Genomic DNA, 8,913 nt, shown 5'->3' with positions numbered 1-8,913 from the left:
TACACTAAAATTAGCGGTTTCGGTAGCCAATCTGTTATAACCCTGTTATATTATCATTATTTTACATACTTTGATCATTGATATCCTGCCTGGAGGGAGCAAAAGTTACGGTATAAATCAATATCAATAATGGCCAATCTTCACTAGTTCTTTGTCTACCGTTCTATTGGATACTAATACATATGATGAACATTTGGGATGAATGGTATGTCACCATTTAAACCAGATAAGGAAAAATTAAAACTTTCTACAAGTCCTTTCGGGACTGCAAATCAAAGTTTACTGAAAACTTAAGCATACGGAGCTTCTTAAAGAGAATACACCAAGGAGCTTAAAAGATATAGTGTTATAATAAATTTCAAACAATATTAATACACAACGAATTTTAAAAATAATAAATAAAAATATGAATATCCAATAGTATTATACGATTTTGTTTTTATATTAATTCAATTGTTCTAATAACTTTAATTGCAAATGTGTATTATTTCTGTCCAAATTTACAATATTAGTTTAGAAAATACACATAACACATTTATAAAAAAAACTCAAATTATAATGAGTCGAAGAAACGAATATGCTCTGCCATTTAAAGAAAACCAAAAATACTATGTGGAAAAGATTCACAAATCGTCATCACGTTATGCATGCTATAATTGTGGGAATTAATGCTAATGTTCTACTAATATGCTTGTGTACGAAGACCTTTCTTTACCTCATCATTGTACCATATAAACTGTCAGTTATTTTCTACAACGGTTCTTCTTCACATGTTTCACATGTTGTTTTTGTGTGTGTGTGTGTTGTCATAACATAGCACAGGTTGTCCATAAAAAATAGTTCATTCCAGTTCAGTATTTTGGCTATGTATGTTTTGAGTTGTTTTATTTCATTAAAAGCTTTGCTCAACTGAAGAAGTTTTTCATTACAAAGCATTTTTATTCCAGCGATGTAGCATTCTTCCTGGTTAACATTCTCTGACAGAAGAAGATAAGGTAAGCATTCACACATCATGAAGGTATTGTTTAGCATTTACTTTGATCTTATCCTTTGCATTTCTCTCTTTTCTATTATTTTTTATTTGTTCTTTCAAAGAAAATTTAAAATAGCTTAATAGATATTTCAAGTTATCTCATACACAAGTCACGAAATAAAACGAGAAGTTATTATATGAACCAGGCATTTTGATCACTTTCACTGTTATGTGCATTGTAATTTTTGATAAAGTAGACCAAACCAATAAAAACGAGTCTAATATTTTTGTGCGCTCAGATTTATACCAGAGATGCGTTTATTCTGTTTCCAAAGAACATACATTATTCATCTTAAAGTACCGACGTATTAGTTTCTCATTATGCAATCACCATTAAAATACACTTATTTTACTTGTCTGATATTTTTTTGTCTGAACACAAAATACTGGAAATTAAGTAGTGATATGTTTATTAGTTTTTCTCCATGACATCAATATCAAGATACATTTGTTGCCCCAATTCTATCGATTAGTAACAACAATAAAAATAGTTAAAGATCTTGCTTACATGTCTAATACCAAGAAGAACTTGATGCGTTATGGATTATAGTTTTAAAATGTAATAACAACTACAGTCTAGTAGTGGAAGAAGTGCTTCTACCGACTTTAAGAATGTAATTTCAAAGTAATTTTTAAAGACTTAGCCTTTCCTCTTGACTGATAATCTCAAAAGAAAGTTTATAAAACCCTCAAACATTTTCGAGGTGTTGTTTAACGGTTGCTTTGATCTATCCCTTCTAGTATTTTCGTGTTTTGCTGTTTTCCCCCCATGAATAAACGTTTACAGTAAGAAGAAACTTTTTTAATAAACGCAATTTACACTCAGCTCTGAAGAACTTTCATAAGCTTTCATAAACTTAACATGTATTACTCCTTAAGCATCATAGCTCTCTTTCACATTTTAAGACAACGTTTTAATATTAAAAAAATACATCAATGAAAAATGTAATTTTTATAAAAGTATATAAAGCAAATTATTTATATCTGATTTATCTACATATTGAGCCATTTAGCCAAATTTATGGTTTAAAATCAAGATATTGTTTCCAAACTGTGTTCGGGGAAGGAAGAAATATAAACATCTAGAAACATCCCATAATAGAAAGGCCATTAGAGATTCCGGTCTCTGGAAGCGTTTTGTCATTAGCAGTTCCAAGCCGTGGGAGATCCGATCTATACCGTATTCTGGTATAAGGAAAATTCGACCCAGAAAGAGTTCAGCAATTTATAAAGCAGAAAAAGTCCATAGTCTGGACGATATTGGCTTTTAGAAGTTACCTACATCTAGAAGTATCAATATATAAAGAACCTAATCTGTATCTACTTTCAGACTATGAGTTGTTCGGGCGTCTTTGAGTAAGTTTCCAAACTTTAGAGTTGTTGGCAATTTGGACTCATAACCTCTGGAAGCTTGTTTCTTCAAGAAACCTTCAGTATTTCAAAGATCCCTATCACAGGAAGCTACTTGTTGCAGGAAATTTCCAAATATCCTGAGCAAAAAAGACTAGAACACTAAGTATTAGGCCACATAAAGCCGCAGTATTTATAAGGTAAGATATGCCATACTACGTCAAGTAACAATCTTCGCTGATGCATAATGCAAATTATCAAATCTATATTTTGTGTAGAACACTAAGTATTAGGCCACATAAAGCCGCAGTATTTATAAGGTAAGATATGCCATACTACGTCAAGTAACAATCTTCGCTGATGCATCATGCAAATTATCAAATCTATATTTTGTGTAGAACACTAAGTATTAGGCCACATAAAGCCGCAGTATTTATAAGGTAAGATATGCCATACTACGTTAAGTAACAATCTTCGCTGATGCATCATGCAAATTATCAAATCTATATTTTGTGTAGAACACTAAGTATTAGGCCACATAAAGCCGCAGTATTTATAAGGTAAGATATGCCATACTACGTCAAGTAACAATCTTCGCTGATGCATCATGCAAATTATCAAATCTATATTTTGTGTAGAACACTAAGTATTAGGCCACATAAAGCCGCAGTATTTATAAGGTAAGATATGCCATACTACGTTAAGTAACAATCTTCGCTGATGCATCATGCAAATTATCAAATCTATATTTTGTGTAGAACACTAAGTATTAGGCCACATAAAGCCGCAGTATTTATAAGGTAAGATATGCCATACTACGTCAAGTAACAATCTTCGCTGATGCATCATGCAAATTATCAAATCTATATTTTGTGTAGAACACTAAGTATTAGGCCACATAAAGCCGCAGTATTTATAAGGTAAGATATGCCATACTACGTCAAGTAACAATCTTCGCTGATGCATCATGCAAATTATCAAATCTATATTTTGTCATGTCACAAGTTAAAATCTTATAAATGCGTACTCAATTTATTTTTAAATTCACTTTCCTGCAATTTACTGCATAATATTATCGTTATCATTATCATTAAAAGGGTATACAATATCTCGTGTATAAAGAAATTGAAAGTTTTGGTTTTTTATATATGCATATATTATTTCTACACAATTATGTGTCAAACATATTTTTGTTATTTCAATTTAGTACAACTTAACATTGAGTAAATTAATTCTCATTTCATTTTAATGATTTTTTTGTATAGTTCTTAATGGTTATGTATAGAACTAAATTTACATTTAAATTAAGTGTCCAAATAGATTTAGTTGTACCTTTAGACTCGCACTACTCATAGTTCTTATTAAAATACTTTAGACGAAAATAGCAATACACTATCTAACTAAGCGAGATCGACAAAATGGCTACTGATAAACAGTCCAACGGAAATAGACAAGACTAGAACCTGCGCTGTCTCTGTAACTCTCTATAATCGTGAGTCCGACACTCTACATTGCATGGCAATCGTCTATCCTACTCATAATATTTATAATAATCTTCTTACTTATTATGATATTTCTGGAGGCATAGTAGCATTTGCATTGTTGCTTCGACAAAAAAAGTATATACGTAAGTAGGTTTAAAAAGTCTACTTCGGTCAAAAAGTGACTACTTCTGGGGAATGCAATCTACATCCGGTTTAAGTTTTTTCGCTGCTAGTAGTCAATTTAGTGGACATTACACATATGTATCAATTTTATCTTTCAGGACAGGGAAATGTTAATATGAGTTGATATGTTTTTTAGCTATTTTTCAGAAGTATGTTTGATACACCATGCATATTGTAGCCATTAGACGTCAACCTAAATGAAACTATGCCACCGAAAATACCTTAACCGGAAGCAAGTTATAAGTACATAGAGTGTACGATTTTAGAACGATATGGGCTTTTATGATCTACGTATATATATATATATATATATATATATATATATATATATATATATATATATATACAGGGTGAATATAAAGTCAGGAACCCCCCCCCCTCTAATTTTTTCCATAGGTAATATAAGGAGATATCCTTTAGGTAGTGGTGCAATATGGAAAGGAAGTTTCATTTTATGATATTAAAAATTTTTTGTCTCCCCCAAAAATGTGAAATTTTGGCGGCAACCCAAAAATGTGAAATTTTGGGGGCAACCCAAAAATTTCAAATGTAAACCCCTATCAAGTGACCCCTCATTTTAAAGAGCATAAAAAAACTGAAATAGTGGTGAAAACCAGAGATTGCTATCTCTTTCCTAATCCGAAATAATAGCCAGTATTACCAGAACAATTTTAATAACTCACCACATCACGAAGTCAAATCAAATGTTCAAACTGAAGCCCTCCTACTATTTGGCAGTGAGACAAGTGTAGGGTGAACGCTTCTCAGACGTTTTGGAAAGTCTGAGGTGGTATTTGGTTGCAAAAATCAATAATCCTGTTTCTTAAATCTTCAAGGTTTGCTACTGGTGTTTTGTAAATTATGGATTTTATGTGACCCCATAGAAAAAAGTCCATGGGTGTAAGGTCCGGAGACCGTGCAGGCCATTCTATTACACCACGCCTACCAATCCACTGACCACGTAGCTGAGTTCTCAAGGAAATGTCGTACAGCACGATGATAATGTGGTGGGGCACCATCTTGCTGGAAATGAACGATTTCTTCTTCAAATTCATGTTGATTCTCCATAATAACAGTATTTATTGCAGGAAAAATTGATTCTTGTAACATTTCCAAATACAGTTGACCATTGAGATTCCCATTAATAAAAAATGGTCCTATAATGTGATTCCCAAAAATGAAATGTTTGATCATTTGATTTGACTTCGTGACGTGGTGAGTTATTAAAATTGTTCTGGTAATACTGACTATTATTTCGGATTAGGAAAGAGATAGCAATCTCTGATTTTCACCACTATTTAAGTTTTTTTCATGCTCTTTAAAATGAGGGGTCACTTGATAGGGGTTTATATTTGAAATTTTTGGGTTGCCCCCAAAATTTCGCATTTTTGGGGGACACAAAAAATTTTCAATATCATAAAATGAAACTTCCTTTCCATATTGCACCACTACCCAAAGGATATCTCCTTATATTACCTATAGAAAAAAGTAGAGGGGGGGGTCCTGACTTTATATTCACCCTGTATATATATATATATATATATATATATATATATATAATATATATATATATATATATATATATATATATATATATATATATATATATATATATATATATATATATTATCGGAGCTATAAGAAAAAGTCAACCATGGCGTCTGAAATATTATTCAATGAAACCTAAATTGCTCAAAAACGTGAAAAGCCTAAAAGAAAAGCCATTCAAACCTCCGCTAATATCTGAAGCTCTTAATTAAATAATATGTTCAGTAACATATACATACTTCCGTTTCAAAATTACCCCATTATTTATTACATAATAACTGCGTTCAACAGAAAGCTAAGGAATCCGATCTTATTTGGAGGGTTCCTCCACATTGACCTAAAATCTTTTAATTATTGTTGTACTAAAATCGTTGTAGCCATTCAATCGGATATTATGGAATATTAGAGAGAAATGAATTTATTTCACAGGTACTTATAAAGACGGTTTCATTGTCTAACTCGTAGCTCCAAATATTTCTTTAATTTCATATAAAAGGGATCTGGTAATTGGAATATATTTTAGCGACTATCAATAATCACAAGAGTGTTTGGAATGCCATTTAAAAACAATACGCCAAAAATATCTCTGTTTTCCAACGAACAAGTTCGTGCGAAGCTGCGTTTAACCGCTAATAAACGTATAAATTCTTGATAATTTAAGAAGAGACGATAAGAGTAATTATATCTAAATTCACCTTAAATTAATTTACATTTACATATAAACTTTTCTAATTAATACATTATTAGTAATCTTTTTAAATCCTTGATTGAACAGCTCCTGTATGTAAAAATGGCGCCATTCTGAAAGTTAATTGGATGGTGGTTTGAGGTTGATGACATTTCTTGTGGAGCGAACAATAAACGGGCGAGCCAGAAAAACGTTTGTAACTGATACATGCATTGTTCTCTCTGCCTTTCTGTCCAACTCCATTAATGGCGCATCGTACTAACTGTTAGTTTCATATGTTTATATTACAATTCAGTATTTTGACAGAACTAACTAAACTACAACTCAATATTAACAGAGGTATAATTGAAATTACTGCTAATTACTTCAAAAACATCTGTAAATCCGACTCAGTATTACTAAAGTTAATATTATTACATTTAATAATCCTACAGGTCTAATTACATTACAACTTATTATTTTGTATACCTGATTAAATTACAGCTCGTATTTCTACATGTCTAGCTATCAACATTATTTTAAAAACTGAATTACTAAGGATTCATTCTAAAATAGATTCTTTTAAAGTAATTAGGTATTGGTTTAGTATAAATGATTTTTATTAAATAAAACTATTCAAAATGTAAACGTTCAAGAGAGAAATATAATGTGATTTAATTAAAAGAAGTTCCAAAAGTGTTGAACAATCATTTACAGTCATGGAATCAGTAAATCACAATATTTTTAAGGTACTCATAAAGAAAAAAAGATTGAGAAATATTTCAAAAGTTCCTAATAAATTTCTTGCATATTAATTTGCTAATATTAGGAGATGCGTAAACTATACATAGTGTTGTTAATTTCCTTCTCATGATTCAAGTGTACTTACGTGCACAGAAAGAATATCAGAACAAAAGCTTATTTATGATAAAAACATGAATAACCAACATTCAATGTATATTAAGCTATTCTCTATTCTGTGTGTGTGTGTGTGTGTGTGTGTGTGTGTGTGTGTGTGTGTGTGTGTGTGTGTGTGTGTGTGTGTGTGTGTGTGTCTGTGTGTTCTATTCTCTATAACAAAATTCGCAGAACTGTTACTCTGAAACATTCATCAGGCGAACTGTGTTACGTACGATCCTTTTTACCCATTAAAGCTAACTTCAATGGATTTCTCCACAGCAGTCCTCGCCTCACTTTTAATTAAATGATCACTTATTCATTGCAACGCATTGGTATTGCATTCACTACAGATATTGCTAACGTATTACCTCACGTATAACTGGATTATTTGATAGAACTGAATGCTATCACTTGAGGGGCTGGAAACATTTATTTTTGTCCGTATGACTGTCCGCACAATATCCCGAAAACGAGCTGACCTGTTGACTTGACATTTTTGATGAACATCAATATCTTCATAAGCAACATATAGATCGTTGATGATGCATTTTCATACTATGAGATTTGGCCAAGCGATAGTGTAAAACTTTTACATTAGACTTATAAAAAAAGCAAAAAGCTAGTTGTTTTTGTTATTTAATCATGACAACGAGATAATGTCAGAGTAAATGTATTTGGAAATAAACGGAGTACAATCATATGACATTTTAGCATGTGACACAGTAACACTTGCAACGTAATGAAATGTGCATAGATTAAAATTTTTACTTGCAACCCCAGCAAAGCCTGTTAAACGACACTGGGTCATACCTGCTAGGTAGGAGGTATGACAGGTTTACCTCAGGTATACCAGCAAGGTTGCTGGTATTTAAAATTGTGAAGCATACATTTATAATATAAACGTATGTATAAATTACTATACTAACCTATCCAATACTGATCGGTTCTCTAAGATAGATAGAAGTTCTCCTCCTACAAAAAACGTCCAATTTTAAAATACCTAAAAATAGCTGATTCTGTTTTTTCCATCAGGGCTTTTCCTTCCTAATCACAAACTAATTATTTTATTACTTTCGTCTCCCATCGTAAAGCTTAATATAGAGGTAATATTTCTTACCTAAGCAACAAAAGTTACATCATGTAAGTTCGTGTTGGTCATAAATTTAACTACCGTATTTTCCGTGTACTATGATCTGTGACACTCGTACATCATGACGCTTATTCACGTGACATAGACTCGTCCTGAGTTCTGCTCATATTTATTGTTGGTGAGCGTGTTCACATAACTTCCTGTGAGAGTGATGACATAACTTAATCCATTGGTATATATGGTTCTGTACGTGATAGGTAACTCACGGTTTTGCATGATCATACTAGATATGCTATGGTGGTGTAGATGACATATAATAAACTATTATGATCAAAGTATTTTTACAGTGGTGTATTTAAACAAACATGGAATATCGAGATGTGATTTTGTATTTCAGACATTTAACTGTATGGGTACCATTTAAACATATGCCTATGGTAAATATGTGTTGCAACAATATAGTAGGAGTGTAAAATAATTTTAAATGAATTTATAAATTAGGCAACAATATCTCTCTCCCCCCCCCCCCTCTCTCTCTCTCTCTCTCTCTCTCTCTCTCTCTCTCTCTCTCTCTCTCTCTCTCTCTCTGTCTCTCCCAGGGCCATTTATATCGGAGGTGATATTTAGCCGCACCAACAAAGCTCCTCCATCTTGAACG

Source organism: Homalodisca vitripennis, chromosome 4 (genome assembly GCF_021130785.1).
Source record: "Homalodisca vitripennis isolate AUS2020 chromosome 4, UT_GWSS_2.1, whole genome shotgun sequence".
NCBI lineage: Eukaryota > Metazoa > Arthropoda > Insecta > Hemiptera > Cicadellidae > Homalodisca > Homalodisca vitripennis.
Note: the sequence above shows the minus strand (reverse complement) of the source record.